We start from the raw sequence: 16,699 nt of genomic DNA, 5'->3' as shown, positions 1-16,699 counted from the left end.
CTCCTGGGCTTGGAATCTGTTCTTCAAGGAGCGCGCACAATGCCGCCCACTACTCGCCGCCAGGGTCCAAGGCTCTAGGGTTGAGCAGGTCCGGGACTTGGGCCATAGCTCCTCTATCACAGTCGGCGGGGCGTCAGATGGATCCCACTCACCCACAGTGAGAATGGAGCCGTGCCAGGGAGTGGAGTGGATCCGGGATAGTGGAGTCTTAAGTCCGGTCTGATCACAATGGAGGACATGGAGCAGCAGATGTGCTTAGCCTGAGCGCTAGCAATGGAGGTCAGACGCACAAACAGTTCATCCTTCTTCTTCACATCCTCACGCAGGCTGTGGATGTCTTTGAAGACCGACTTCTCTAGAGTGCTGAGTCTGTTGACCAGGCATAAACAGTTCCCACAATCCGTGGAGGAAGGCATTGGTGCAATATGCTAAGCAAATAGGCTAACTAGCGTTAGCCGAGTGCTAGCTGAGCCAAGCCAAAGTCCACGTTTCAAAATCCAAAAAACAGTTCAGGTGAGGGTCAAAGCCAGGAAATAGTAGGGATATCACAGTGCAAACAATCCGAAATCTGTTATCCAAAATCAGGTAAAGTTGGGAAACAATTCAACAAAGTAACGCACATGCAAAGATGTCATCGCAACCGGTAGTAAGTTCTCTCAGGCTGCCTTGAATGCTGACAGGCACGGCAAACCCTAGAGGGTTGATTAGGCTGTTGACAGTCGAAGGCACACCGCGTTGTGTGAAAGGTCTTTCATTGGCTACTGCAGGGAAGGTGAAGGTGTTGGTGGACAGCTTCATGGAGGGGGTGTCCTGATCGAATTCGAGGTCTTGTAAGCCCATGGCGAATAACTTCAACCCGTCGTCTTCGTAGAAGTGCCGTACCATGTACTGGTGTGCTTCGTTCCTGTACTCCTCCTTTCCTTCTATGGTAGTCCTCTGCCGTCCATAAATGGCCACAGCTGGGGAGGGGTAGTCGCGAAACCACAGGAAGCAAAGGTTGTCATGGTGATCCTCCCTGAACAGGAAGCTATGGAACATCTGCTGAATGTTGACCATGATCGCAACTGGCTCTGTCCTGAAGCAAAACAGGACCCTGAGGTAGACATGGTAGACTCCGATGCTTGGTAGATACCACTACTCTCCACCATCTTTCAACATGGGTGCCCGTTCGGCATGTCTACTGCTTAAGATCTTCTTCTGAAGTCCACAAAGGGGTCCTTCATCTCTGGCTTCCTCTTTACAGTACGGCGGAGGGACATAAGGCGATCCCCCCGCATCCTGGGGGTCTCTGTACTGCCGAGCTCTGGGCAGTGGTACAGGCAGTACCAAGTCCATATCCTGAGGGCCTTTGTACAGCTGAGCTCTGGGAGATGGCAAGTCCTGGTCCTGGCGTCCTCCATGCTGCTGGGAGCCTGGGAGATGGCAAAAGGAGGCCCGTGTCCTGAGGGCTCCGGGAGCTGGTAGGTGGTCTGGCTCGGAGGGGGGGGCGAATCAGCGTTGCGAGCATTGCTGTGTTGCTCCCCGAAATGGGTGTTGACATACTCTCTAGTGTGCTGCATCACTCCCCGTGCCGGTGTGAGGAGGCCTCCAAGCATTCCGGATGATGAAGAGGATCAGGCCTCCACCTCCCTTTCCTCTTTAAGGGCTCCAAGAGCTTCTGCTTCTGCTGTCGCAGCCTCTGTTTCTGCTTCCTTCTTAAGGGCCCTTAGGTTGGCCTCAATGTGTGCCGCATCCGCCTTTTCTTCAGCCGCAAAGCGTGCTCTCTCAGCCTTCTCTGCAGCCTCAAAGCATGCTCTCTCTGCAGACCACTCCACGTCGATGTGTGCCTTCTCCGCCTGCTCTGCAGCCTCAAAGCAAGTTTTCTCTGCGTCGAGGCGTGCTCTCTCCATGGACCTCTCCATTTTGACGCGTGCCTTCTTGAATTCCATATCCATTTGACGCTTTGCGTATGCGGCTTCCATGCGACTTGACTTGACTTTGCGCAGTCAACGTTGTACTGCCACTGCCATCCAGGCTTTCTGCCCCTTCCTCCAAACCAGGCTGTCTGCTGAGGCCCCGGAATCCCGTGGAGCCTTGTGGTTTCCATGGGGCCTGGGAGTTCAGAGGGGCCTGGGAGCTCTGTCATCCTTGCTCTCAGCAGTGACTCGGTGGTTTCTAGGCCAGGAGACGCTTTGAGGTGAAGTCAATCTTTTTACTCTTCTTCTTCATTGCCCCGTTCATATGCATGGGGTGAGGCCACATGCAGACGTACGGGGCAATGCAGAGAGCAAAACACTCCAATAAGTACCCAGAGACAGGAGCTCACTTTTGGTATCTTTAATAGAAGTCACTCTCAGATTGTGCTTCCTCAAGGGCAATGACGAGGCTGATGGAAAGAGATGTTAGTCCCAGTCTGAGACGTGATCCGATTGACTGCATGTGTTTGTCTGGCTGTCTTGTGTGCCTTCTCGTTGGATTGCAACCTTGTCGTGGTTGGGAAGCTTGTGTGTCTCAATGACCCCTAGAGCTATGCCAGTGGGAGATTTATCTCCTGATAGGGCCTCCCATGCTAGGCAGGTCGAAGGGTAGAAGCGAGACAAAAAGCAATCCACTGGTCCTCCAGGTTGGGGGTTGAGCACAGGGCTAACAACCCTGTCCCGTAAAACAAACCCTGTTACGGAAACAGCAACTGAAGGAATCAACACTACTGGGTGTGATGGACTTCCAGGGCTATCGACAGATGCCAGGATGAAAGCAATGGTGAAAGCCGAAAGGAAGCCACTGGCAGGAAGGTGGAAGTTCTGAATGCCAAACTTAAGACTAGGGTAGGATTTTGGAATGTACGAACTATGTATGATACAGGGAAACTAGCACAAGTAACAGCTGAGATGAGACAATACAACCTAGACATACTTGGAGTAAGTGAAAGCAGATGGACAGGATCAGGGAGCCTTAGGACTAGCACAGGAGAAGCAGTACCGTACTCGGGGAGGGATGAAGAACACCACAGGGAAGGAGTAGCCATCATTCTAAAGAAAAAGAGAGTAGAGAAAAACTTGATGGAGTGGGAACCTGTCAATAGTAGGCTTATGAAGATCAGACTGAAAGGGAAACAAATCAACACAAGTATAATACAGTGTTATACTCCAACGAACGATAGTGATGATACTTTTAAGGACGAATTCTACGAGCAACTGCAAGCTGCATTGGAAGCTACACCTTGGCACAACATGAAGATTGTGATGGGAGACATGAATGCCAAGGTTGGAAATGACAACTGAGAGTATGACAGGGATATGAAAGAGGGCTGTGGTACTATGAATGAGAATGGAGAGAGGCTAGGAGACCTTTGCACCACTTATGAACTAGTAAACATCCACAAACTGACCTGGTACTCTCCAAATGGAAGGGATCAGAATCAGATAGACCACCTGATGATAAACGGCACCTGGAGACGCTCATTACTTGATGTCAAGGTTAAACGGGGAGCTGATGTTGGCAGCGACCATTACCTGGCCATAGCTGTGCTCAAAGTAAAGCTGAGGAAAACGGGGAATAAAAAGACAGGCAGACAACAGTTTGATGTTGGCAAACTTCAAGACCCAAAGGTGAAAAGCTCCTTTGTGCTACAACTGAAGAACAGGTTTCAGGCATTAGCAGATATGGCGGATCATACAGAACCAAATGTAAGTGGTATTGATGCTATTTGGGAACAAACCAAAACAGCCTATGTGAAGACCAGTGATTCCTGCCTGGGGTACAAGCAGAAGACAAGGAAGGACTAGGTGACGGAAGACACATGGCAAACCATAGAGAGCAGGAGAGCATTAGAGAAGTAAGTAATTGGGACGAAGTCTGAACGGCTGAAGGAAAGATACAAGAAACGGTACCAAGAAGCCAACAAAGCAGTTTAAAGAAAAGCCAGAGCTGACAAACAGGCATACATAGAAGATCTTGCTAATCAAGCAGAAGAGGCTGCCAAGAAAGGTGAACAAGGAAAGATCGACAACATTCACAAGATAGTCTGTGGCAAACATTGTCGAACCACTGAGACGCCAATAGTAGACAAACATGGCCGACTCCTGACAACTGAGGCAGAACAAGAAGCTCGCTGGGGTGAACACTTCAAAGAAGTATTGAATAAACCATCACCTACAACAGAAGCTGATATCCAGTATGCACACAACGATCTGGACATTAGCGTTGGGTGATGCGTTGGACAACAGAAGACCAAAGGAGAGGCATACGATGGACCCTCTTCTCGACATTAGAAGACCTTGATTTTGCTGATGACTTGGCTCTGGTCTCCCACACTCACAAACACATGCAAAAGAAAACCTCGTCTCAGTGACTTTGCACAACAAGTCGGCCTGAAGATAAATCAGAAGAAAACTGAAGTTATGACACTAAACATCCCAAACCCCTTAACAATCCAAATAGATGGAAAAGATCTTCCTACAACAGAGAAGTTCAGCTATCTTGGAAGCACGGTAAGACATGATGGGGGAACACACAGTGATATCAAGAACCTAATAAACAAGGCTAGGAATGCATTCAGAATGCTCAGCAATGTATGGCGGTCTCAGCAATACATCACCAAGACCAAACTCAAACTATATCAGAGTTGTGTCCTTTCCACCCTCCTGTATGGCTCGGAATGCTGGAGAATGACAGCAAGTGACATCAAACAGTCGATCTTGCACAAAAAAGTCTGAAAAGAATCTGTAGGATTTTTTGGCCCAACACAATATCTAACCAAGACGTACTTAATAGATGCCAGCAAGACAGTGTGGATAATATCATTGCGAGACGGCGCTGGAACTGGATTGAGCATGTGATGAGGAGAGAGCCAAACAGCATCCCAAAAGTAGTCCTACACTGGACACCAGATGGAAAAGAAAGAGGACGCCCAAAACTACCTGGCGTTGGATGGTCGAGGACGAAATGAGAGCTAAGACCTTGACCTGGGGAAGTGTCCAGAAAACAGCCCAAAGCAGACAGGAGTGGATAACCTTCGTTGCTGCCCTACATGTCAGAAGGCATAATTAGCAGTTAATAAGTAAGTAAGTCAAAGTCAAAGTAAGCCTTTGACCCGATGTCATACTACCTCCAAATGCTATGATGTCCGGTTACAGACTAGGGGAGCGGGACACCCCTGCCTGAGAGCGGAACAGGGGGTCTGGTGCGGTCTGCCTGTATTGAGAGCTTGAAATCTCAACAGCCATAATCAGGAGTTCTGTCCGTCCTGCATAAAATAACCTATGGGCCACAGGAATCAGGAATCGAAGTGGCAGAATTTTAAATAAAGTGAATAGCATTAGCATAAATATGAACAAGGTGGACTACTTACAGAAAAATGTATTCAGATGGTAGGGCAAAACAGACATTCTCTGTCTAGGATTTGGATCCTAGTCTCCACAAGCTAGCTTTGTTAGCTATGTTCATCACATTAGGGTGTATTTCTCCACTCAGTTGAGCAGTTCTCTATTCCAGAAAGCCAGTTAGCTGATCACCTGGCAGACACACAGGTGGCTTAGCACAAGTCAAGACCAACCATTTTGTACCAGAACCAAAGATTATTTTGGCCCATACTTGTGTGCACTTAAAAATGGAATCCTGGGATAGTGGTTTTTAAAAAAGACTGGTCATAGCTTCACGGCTGTAACATGGAGAGACTTTGAAATAAATGTATCTAGCCCTCCCATTTAATCTTGCAACCAACCACAAATGCTTGTTTTGGAACATTGCCACAGCAATACTATTATTATCCCCCTCGTAATTAATCTCCAGGAGTCAAATAGATGGAGCAGTGATCTGGTTCAGGTGCACTGAAAGGTCAAACAGAATTAATCTCTCTGTTTACATCCTCGATGACACAATGCAATTTTAACTAACAACGTATAACGATCAAAGATTGAACAACACCTAAACGATTGAAAGGACAGACAATTACAAATCAACCACAAATGTTTGTGCATGATAATCAACATAAGGATTTGGCAATACCTTGCATAGGTAGCACAAGCTAAATATTTTATGCACAATTGTAAGAAACAGAACTCTTTAAGTACATATTAAACATGAAACTCATTGAGTTTTTCGATAAGTTAGTATATTATTTTTACTGACTCAAACAATGCAACTAGCTTATAGTTCGATAATATCTATACCCCTGCAGCTAGCATGTAGTTCAATGGTCTTGTCAGGGGCAAGTGGTACTATTGCTACAGCTACAGCTCTTTGTTAAGTATAACATGCTCATATAAGTGATGTGATTCTGTAGCTGCTCTTCTGCACACCACTGTTGAAATGCATGGTTATTTCAGTTACTGTTGCCTTTCCTGAAAAAAATGTTTTTGCCCACCTGAATGCCGATCACTGGATTTATTTTGTTTTTCGCACCGTTCGCTGTAACCTCCAGAGACTGGAATAACACTACGATCATTTGTTAGGCTGCAGTAATGAAAGAGAATAGCTAAAGCAATGGCTAAAGCTGACAGGAAGACGACAGTAACTTAAATAACCACGCATTACAAGTGGCACGCAGAGCATCTCTGAACGCACAAGACGTTGAATCTTGAAGTGGATGGGCCTCAGCAGCAGAAGACCATAACAAGTTTCACTAGTGTCAGCTACTGTGTGGTTATGCGATCATGTCAACATGGACCAAAATCTCAGAGCAATGTTTCCAGCACCTTGTTGTATCCGTGCCACAAAGAATCCAGGCTTCTCGGGCAAAGGAGAACTAGAAAGGTGTATCCAATAAAGTGGCCACTGTGTGTGAGTGTATACAGCATAAGTATGTGTCTGAACATGTACAGTATGTGTGGCATTTTCTCGTGAATGCTAATATTGTTTGAATTCAGTTCATGTAACGCGAGTCAGAAGAATTGGCTGGAGTTGTGAATGGAATTTTCTGAAGAATCATTTCATTCTGTCAAAATTATTAATTTTGGTGTAAAGTGTAAATCACTCACATTCAATATGAATGTCAAATGCCTTCACCTTTTCACACACCTTAATCTAATCCTCTAATTATTTTCTGGTCACCGATAGGAGATTCACTTGCTTGCTCTTTCTCTCACCCGCTCACCAAGCTTGTTGGGCACACTGCTGGGCTTCTGGCAGAGACGTGGCTCGCGATTCACAGCTATCATTTGCGAATCAGTTCAGGAGCCATTGCCTCTTTTCAAGACGCACACATGGCTCGTGACTGTTGGCTGTTGGCTTTTTTCATTCGTGAATTGCAAATAAGAGTCTCAGTGAATGCCTGTATGCCCAGCTGCAGTTTCCGAGTTGCGAAGAACACTATTGCTGACTCCTGACTTGGATCGATAAGTGGTTATGCGTCAAAAATAATTCCGACAGTAGCTGCATTTTAAACAACTAAGATCGGACGCCCCAGTGGTGAGGGTAAGGGGTAAGATGGAGGAGCCAGCAGTGTTTTAACTTGTACAGCACAGCTGTAGGGGAGTTGCTCTTCGGTGATAGTGAAACTGTATCTTGACTCCGGAATGTTGATCCCGATAGATTACAAGAGACAACACAGGAGACTAATCACAGGGCTTAACTTCTTTATCACACAGACACAGTGTCAGGATCCTGCCCTTTGTTTGATTTTTATTCTTTTTGTTTGTTATTCTGTCCCTCTATTGCTCACTTTGTCCCTCTCTAGCTCCCTCTGTCGATCTCTTGTTCTACATCCCTGCCACTGCACACCTGTTCTCATTCAGCAATCTCACCACCTGTCTTCACCTTCCTCGTCACCCCCCTTGTATGGTGACAATTTACATGTTTTTCTTCACGGAATTCCAGTGAAGGTAAGCTTGACTGAGTTTCATTCCTGCCATTTGTGATGATGGGAATGCAACGACGATCACATTGTGTGACCAGAATGTCCCTGCACAAAGTGCTGACCGGAAGACCAATGCGATTAGGTCTGTCTTTTGTCGACAAAAGCCCCGTACAAATTACATTACGTAAACCAGTAGTGATCAGATTGTCCAGTTAGTATTTATCACTTATTTATTTAATTTTGTAGATGGGATTTGGTCAGGCAACATTCGAGAAATGCAAAGGATAATGTGAAAACCCTGCATGATTATTGATTGGAAAACATCTTAATTTTGTAGTCTAATCGATATTCTATGGACATTACTCCTACATATTAAACATTGTGATAATATTATTCTGTTGTTACACTACGGTGCATGCATTTATTTTGGTACTGAGACTGTAATTGCCTATTCAACATAACTGTTTGGGAATCACAAAATGATTCCACATTCCCCACTTTTACAATCGTGGACCTAGACCAAACAATGTTGTCATAATGTGTATCTCTCACCCAAGTGTTTAAGCCTATGTGCCCAGGTCAAAGCAACCCTCCCCATCCCGCTTGATGGACCACTACACGACCAGGTGACTGGGTGGTGGTTCGTGACTTCCGGAAGAAAAGCTGGAACTCTGCCCGATTCCTGGGACTTTCAGATCCTCCTCACCAAACGCTCACAGCAGATCTTACACTTTTTGTGGATGGCTCCTGCTTCAGGGATGTGGCCGATCATCATGGCAGACAGCTACAACTGGAAGGACACCTATGATCACCATCCCACCCCACACATACCGGCCCCTACTATGCCCACCCCTGCGAACCAGAATGCTGGCCCCCCCCACGTTCAATTCATGCCCGTTGTGATGGAGAAATTCTCCTGCATGGTCGGTGAGGTTAATCTGCCCGCTAGAGGAAATCAAAACTGAGAGTATTCAAGATATTTATTCTGCAGAATATAGAGAAAGATTCAGAGCTGCTCCAAAGCAGTGTTCTGACCAGTCTACTCCTACTACTGACAAAGAGGGCTTTATACTGATGACAGGTTGTGTAACATTGATTAGCTTGTCATTTACAGGATAATGCCAACTCAATCATCAATTGATCAAATCAAATCAATCAGGAACTCCAACAATGGTTTAACAGTCAAACTCAGGTCACAGGTACAGTCTGACTATGTCATAAAACACACACACACACAATGCTCTGTCAAGTTACCCTTATCTCCACACAAGGTTGAGTGAGGATGGAACGGTATCTGGTTTTTCCAATCGGACAATAGGCATTGTTTAGAAAACAGTCACTTCATATAAACTCAGAGAGACTCAGAGGGTGTTGTGACTAATTAGTAACCTGTTATGGTTAAATTAGTTACCCCACATGAAACATCTACTATATGTTATATGTCAAAACCTTCCACAATACAGAAAGATTAAAATATTATCTCCCAAGGTCAGTCAGGTTAGCCGAGATTGCAAACTCAGCAAGTCAGCTTCTCTGTTTTTTTGGAAGCTGGCTGTTTTGAAAGTTACAAGCAACGCCCTCTCCAAGAGGAGGGAGGGTGATCAGCTATGAAGGCTGCAATTGGCTGGTTGAAAAGTGACATCAGAGGACAGGTAAACAAAGGTTCAGGACTGTTATTGGCTCAAAACAGGATTTAGATGATTTCATGATATAAATTAGATGGGATATGTAAATAAACAGAGCTTCTCCATGACTATTAAGATATGAGAACGAGGGAGATAAGCCAGTTGGTTTCGCGAAGCCTCCGAGTTTGTTGTAGTGTTTGTTTTTTCCAATATGCAATAAAACTACGCATCAGATTTTGTTTCGTTTCAGTGATTTTTTTGAAGTTTTGAAGGTCAGAAAAAGATAAGAATGCCGTGCGGAGAGCCAGCCTTTTTGGTTCACAGGCCCCGGCCTGAATCTCTTTGATTACGAAAATGGCCCAGACATCACAGTGGACCAGTTTTTCGATCAACCCGCCACGTTGGCAGCTATGTCTATGTCTGCTTTCCGGTCCCTTCTGGCCAGGGTCAGAGAATAACGGCAGCTCCAGTCGCTAAGGGCCCGTCTCAAAGCTAATGCTCACCTTTATCAAATGGCATTATACAAAGATCAAGTGGCAATACTCAGTACTGCCAATGACAATCTGCGCCAGCAGGTGACCACCCTCAATCAACAACTGCAGCGTATTCAGCGGCTGCGAAGGGGGACTTGGTGAACTTCACCAGAAAATGCTACCGCAGATAAATCGTTTCTTATGTACCTGTTATATTAAGGTTGTTGTTGTATTAAGGTTGATATTTGGTAATCTTTTTCTGCTTATACCACAGAAAAGATTGTTTCGCATATTTTTAACTATTATCGTGTATAAACAGTTTTTTCTGATAACCCATTATGACTGCTCTAAATTTTCTGCATAGAAAACTTTATATCTGTATTTTCTCATATTTTTCACTGCATATTATTGGACTACATAGATCCTTGTAGTATGCGTGCACTCACTACAGTTGTTTTATTATGCATTTGCTCAAAGGTACATCTATGTTTTCTGCTTGTTTGCATACAACATATCCAGCATGCTCATTGTTACCGTCTAAAAGCCATTGTTATCCAGCATACTCATTGTTATCATTTAAAGTCATATGTTATCCAGCATAACTATTGTTACCATTGTTAATTTGTTAGAATGTCACTTTAGAAGTCACAAAGGAATGTTGTGGTTAATTAGTAACCCCACATGAAAAAAACCATATTAAATGTTATACTAAACCACCAAGATATATGTATCAAAAAAACCTTTTATAAATGTATGCTATAAAACATAAAAAAGGGAAATAATGAAATAATACAAATAACTTAAGTCTCTTACAAAATGTATCAGAAAAACCTTTTAAAAATGTATATTTTAAAACCAAAAGAGGGAACCCAAGTTTTCTACAAAAACAGGAGGAAAAAAATGCAGCTGAAACAAAGACAAAAGCTCAAGGTCATGTCCGACAGTAGGAAAGAGAAATGCCCATATATGGTGAAATCTGGCACAGGTGTTCCATGAACACTCTTTCCAGGAAAGGAGATGTTGCCCAGTAACAAGGCTGTGATTGGTTCCGTGGAAGACCACTCCAAAACGCCTGGTGACAGGACTGAGAGCTGTGATTGGCTCAACCCCACAAGGAATGTGAGTGTGGTTATTCAACTACCCAAAGCAAGCCCGTGCAACAGGATTGTGACTGGTTCACGGCGCTGAGAGGGGCAGAACATGTAATAGGAGAAGGGTGCTTTTCAGATATAAAGAAGCATGAAAGGTTTGGTTAGTCAGTCTGTTCTACGGAGCCTGCTCAAAGTTAATTGATGTATTTGACTCTGATATACAATAAACTTTTTCGCATCAGACTTTTTTCGGTTCCAGTGTTTTTTCTTTCAAGTTTTTTAAAGCCAGAATAGACAGAAACGTCGTCCAGAGATCCATACTTTTTACCGGCCTGGACCTTTTTTAACCACGACATTCTTAGCAGAATATTTCAACAATTTGTCTGATTTAATAGTACTGTCTACCAGACTGACTTATCTCTTGGGAGTGGCATTGAGTGAGAAAGCTATGCCTAAAACACTATTTAAATATCAAAAACAATGTGTCACGCTTAGCACATTCTGGAACTTTAACACTGCATAATTCCCCCAGTTTTGGCCTGCCAAGTCCCAAAGATTAATTTCCTGCAAAGCAATTGAGTACATATCTCCTGAAGCAAGACTTCAGGGGCTTCTTTGCTTACATGATGACCAAATATGAACCTCACTGATGGCAGGTGTGTGTTTACAATCCTTAGAATATAGTGAGTACAGGCTGGATCTCTTTTGAAACATGTCTTCTTGAATACAAACTGGAACTATTTTGACACTTGGTCTATGGGATGTAGAGAGGCTATATCTATACCGATATGAGGTTTCCTGTAAGATTAATTAGTCCATAAAATCTTGATTTTACTCGCCGTCGGCATTCCAACACAGATCCATCATTGATGACACAGGATGTCTGTGGGAGTCTCTGTCCACAGGTAAGGGTAAAGGGAGGGAGATGGAGTATTTCTGGCCCTGGTGCACCAACATGGCGAGAGTTTTTATTGTAACCTTAAACAATAAGGTACGCTGGCCACAAGTATCTATAACAAATATAAATGATGAATGATGATTATTGAAATACCGATGATGATGGGGATGATAATGATAATCTCGGACACGTTTAACAGCTGGGCTGCTGCTGCGCTGACCCCCTCTGCAAGACAGACAAACATCAAGAAATCTCCCTGTCTGTCAGTCGGACCGTTCAAGGCATCTTGGCGGCCGCGGGAAAGGGAATTGTGTTGTTGTCCGCAGCCGGTGCTTGACCACGCCCCTTTGTCCACAAATCCACACAATGTCCTCACAATGTCTTCCTGAATGTCACTTCGTTGGAGCTTGGCATGCTACTGTCAGTGTAGGACACTGCTTCCATACTCATTTGGTTCCAATGCAGCTGTAGGCTCTACAGTGGGGAAATGTAGATTTCTTTACTGTAGAGTGGGGGCAGCGTTCAGCGTTCACCCACCGTAGTCTTCCTCAATCGTCCATTGAAGACTAGGAAATCAGTATTATCCAATCTCTGGATCCTAAGGAGTATAACTCCAGGTAGGGTTTACTGCTCCATCATGAACGGTCTAATAAGACACTATTCTTTAATCTTAAGGAGTTGCCTTCCGTCAGGAATATCTGTTGTGGGGTGAAAGGAATCCATCTGAATGGTTAGGTCACTGGATCACTTCCAGGTGAGTTTTGTAACCATGAGTTGGAAGTCAGTCCACACGTTGAACTAGTCGTATTGGGGCCCGGTGCAAAACTACTGGGTTTTCTCCGTAGCTCCATCTTCTACATGTTTTTCCCACTTTCTCCATGGGCTATTGCCAACTGCTGCAGTTGTTCAGGTGGAACTCTGCGTATTCTATCTCTAGTATGTAGCCTAATAGAGTCAGTCATTCTCCATTAGCTTGTGAAGTTCCGGTGTCATTGGCGATTTATCTAGGTTCATATTGCCATCGCTGTCATTATCAGAAACCGGCATTGGCACCCAGTCAGGTATAGGCTACAAGCCAGGGAAGTTGTCGACTGAGACGGCTCCTTGTATCATCATCTGCTTGGTCAGGCTTCTCAGTACAGGGATACAGCAGCAGAAAATGATCCCCACTGCCAGCAGGCAGATTTCCGCTGCTGCTGATATCTTCAACATGGTGGCCACCCATCATCTAAAGTTCAGTTCTACCCAGGTGAACCAGTCTTTCTCATGCCTTGCATTGTCTTTTACTTCCTTTCTGATATTCTTAATTTTGTCCATGGCTTTCGTGAATGTTCCTTCCAGGGAGGTGTTGTCGGGAATGAGGGTACAACATAAGTCTCCTATCAGAGAGCATACTCTGCCTTTCTCAGCCAGCAGCTAGTCTAAGGCTTGACTATTTTGCCAGGTCATGGCACTGGTTGCAGGTTGCAGACTGGTTGCCAGAGGTTCGCCTAAGGCTGAGAGAGCTTCATCTGTGTAATTGATGAAATTCTGTTGAATGTAATAGATGTAATAGTTGATCTAGTCTACGTTTTTTGCTGGGTGATCCACACCAGGATGGATTTGAATCCTGCTGCTAGCCTTCTAGCTTTGAATTTGTCTGGGATACCCCTGGGTTGTCCTATGCTATCAATGATCAAGGGGATGGTAGCTCAGGAGGTAGAGATGGTGGTCTAGTGATCCAAAGGTTGCTGGTTCAATCCCAGGCTCCTCCTGCTAGCATGCTGTAGTGTCCTTGAGCAAGACACTTAACCCCTAATTGCTCCTGATGGCTGCGTCCGTCGGTCTTTGACAATTGTAAGTCGCTTTGGATAAAAGCGTCTGCAAAATGACTAAATGTAAATGTAATGATGACTTGGGGATCAGGTTTGTACACTCTCTTGGTTCTCATTTTCCTGTGGTGTGGTGTCTTGACCAATCCATCGGCGGGGAATGAAGCTATTTCCATAATCGCCTGTACTCTAGCGCATCTACCTGACCAGTCTTCGGGGAGGGTTAAGCTAAATTTGTCATCATCACACAACCGATATTGGGCTGTGACGGTTGAGTTAGTTTATGGTAGACGCATGTAGGTGGCTGAGGGTTCGTTTTTTTTCCTTTTAATACTGGGGCTACCGGACTCCCTTCCTCGCAGTTTGACTCTGAAATGTTCCAAAAGGTTGGGCAACTGTCTGACAGGGGTTTGTCCATTATGTAGTTCATAACACTCAAATTCTCCTCCTAACCATAATTCTAGACCCGTACTGGGATTATAGATCGTCCAATCTTGGGGCAAGCTGATATCTATAGCCTTACATTCTTTTCCTACCCTTGTGTCTGGATGGTCTGGCCATTTAAAGATGCTCAGACGTTCAGGGGATTCTAAATAATTCAGTCACTCGACCGCACATGCCGGTTGGGAATGTCTAGCTCTAGTGGAAGTTGACTCCATCCCCTTTTTTGTCCCCCCTAGTTGGTTTACAAAGTCAGCAGAAGCATTCTTGACCTCTACTAGCGCTTGTTTTATCATGGAGGTGAAGTCCCATGAGAGGCCAGAGGTCTCAGTGGGAGTTGCTTCAGCAACCGAGGTCCATGTCCAGGTTGTTGAAGTCAATTGTTGGGAATTTTGAGGAGAAGCTTTGACCATTGTTGTCATTTTGAGTAGTTGTCCCATCAATAAGATCAGCAGTGTTACTCGTGGCACTGTTCCCGTCTTACCGTATAATTTCAGTTGGTTCTTTTTACACTCCTTTTTTCTAGTTTCTGGTTCTTGTTTCTTGTCCTTTCTTCTAGAGTTCGGGGTCTAAAGGAAATCAGATCTATCTCGTTCTCTGCTTCTTCGGTGCCCTTTACACAGTGGTTTAAGTGATTCCATGCTGCCAAGCCCTCCACTTGGACTGCTGTGGTGGTGACTCTGACGACCCTACAGGGACCTTCTATTCTTGGATTGCTCCACTTCCTTCTAAATACCCTAACAACCACCTGATCTCCTGCTTTAATTGATGGATCTGGATCTTTGTTGATCTCTTGTTTTTTTCTGTGTAGTGACAGTAAATGATCATAAGCGTCGGGAGAGGGTTGGTGATCATAAATTCTTTTGTGCACATTAGTCAAGTCAAGTCAAGTCACACTTAATTCATAAAGTGCATTTCATACCAGGGCAACACAATGCGCTTCACAAAGAAATACAAAAAAGAAAGAGAGAGCGTAGTGGTCAGCTTGTCATGACAAAAGAATGCCCCTGAAACAACAGCAACAACAAAAACAGCAGCAACAACAACAACAAAGACAACAAAAAGAACAATAAAAGCAACTCCAACCACAGTAGCAACAGCAATAGCAGCAGCAACAGAAAACAACAACAGCAGCACTCCCAAAAAGGTCATCATGTCCCTTACTGTGCATGGTTTTGGGGCTTTGGAGATTCCTTCTAACTAAGAGGGAGATACTTGTTTATGTCCCTTTTCTATAAGTCTTCCTAGATATTCAACCTTATCCTGGCAATATTGTAATTTCTTCAACGAAGCTTTGTGCCGTCGTTGTGCCAAAAGAATCAACAGAGTTTGTTAGTCTTTGTGGCATGTGTCCAGATCTGATGAACACAAGATGATATCATCTAAATACTGTATTGCTGTACGTGTGATTTTTTTCAAGCAAATCCTAAATCCTAAATCTAAATCTTCCTTCAGTGCTTTGTTAAAAATGCGGGGACTATGCTTAAAGCCTTGGGGCACCCTTGTGTATGTATAGGACTGGTTCCTATATGTGAATGCAAATAAATGTCTGCCTGAAGGGCTAAGCGGCACATTAAAGAATGCTGAACAAAGATCAATTACTGTAAACCATTTGGCATCCGGGGAAACATTTCAAAGCATTGTGTGTGGGTTCGGTACTTCTGATTGATAATCTTCTACTAGTTAATTTACTGCTCTTAGGTCATGCACTAATCGGTACTTGTATTTGTCTGCTTTGAAGACTGGTAGTCCGAACGGGGTGGGGTTCAGGTAGAAGCACTGCAGCTTTCAAAAGTCCCTATGTTGTTTTAGCAATTCCTTCCTCAGCTTGTGGTTTAGGGAGGTACTGTATTTTCCATGGTGGCCTACAGCCTGTTTTTGGCTTGATTTAAAAGGGTTGTGCGGATTTAATTAATCCTATGTCGGTGTCATGTTGTGACTATAGGTTAGCAGGCACCAAAGCCATAATTTCATCTTTCAAATTCAAGGTTTGGTTTGAACATTCAGAGACCTGTGGAAGCCTTACCACTTGGGGTTACTGGGCCTGATGCAGAAATCATAATCCTGATATAATTCCCATCGACGCTGTGCCAGATTTGTTTATTCTGAGTTGGGTTATATGTAGTCTGAGAGGCTTCTTTTATCACTGGAACCAAATGTTTTGGTTTGTATCCTGGACTTAGGTTAAGAGTAATGTATGGACTACTATTATTGTGGAATTCCTTCATCAAATAAGAAGAGTTTTATACCACCATGGCTGCTCTTTGTTTACCCATTATAAAGGAGCTGGTCACTAGCTGTAACTACTCGGGTTGGTTTGCTAACACAGTTGGTTCTGGTTGGACCTCGCTTTCATTCTTGAAATACCATAGAGTGCAGTGAAGAGGATCGCTGGGTGGTACTGCTTGAGGGAGATTTGCTTGAATAAACCTCTCCCATTTGTGTATTTCTTCAGCAAATTGTTGATGTCCTCAACAATGTCCTCTTTATCTTTTCAAATAGCCATTATGCCTCCCATAGAATGCTGCATATCCAGCAGAAGACCTTGAGGGGTACATAGAATGGTACAGCCCAGTTTAGATATAG

This window comes from Zeus faber (assembly GCF_960531495.2).
Source record: "Zeus faber genome assembly, chromosome: 11".
In the NCBI taxonomy this organism is placed as follows: domain Eukaryota; kingdom Metazoa; phylum Chordata; class Actinopteri; order Zeiformes; family Zeidae; genus Zeus; species Zeus faber.
The sequence above is the reverse complement of the archived record's forward strand: the minus strand, read 5'-3'. Positions refer to the sequence as shown.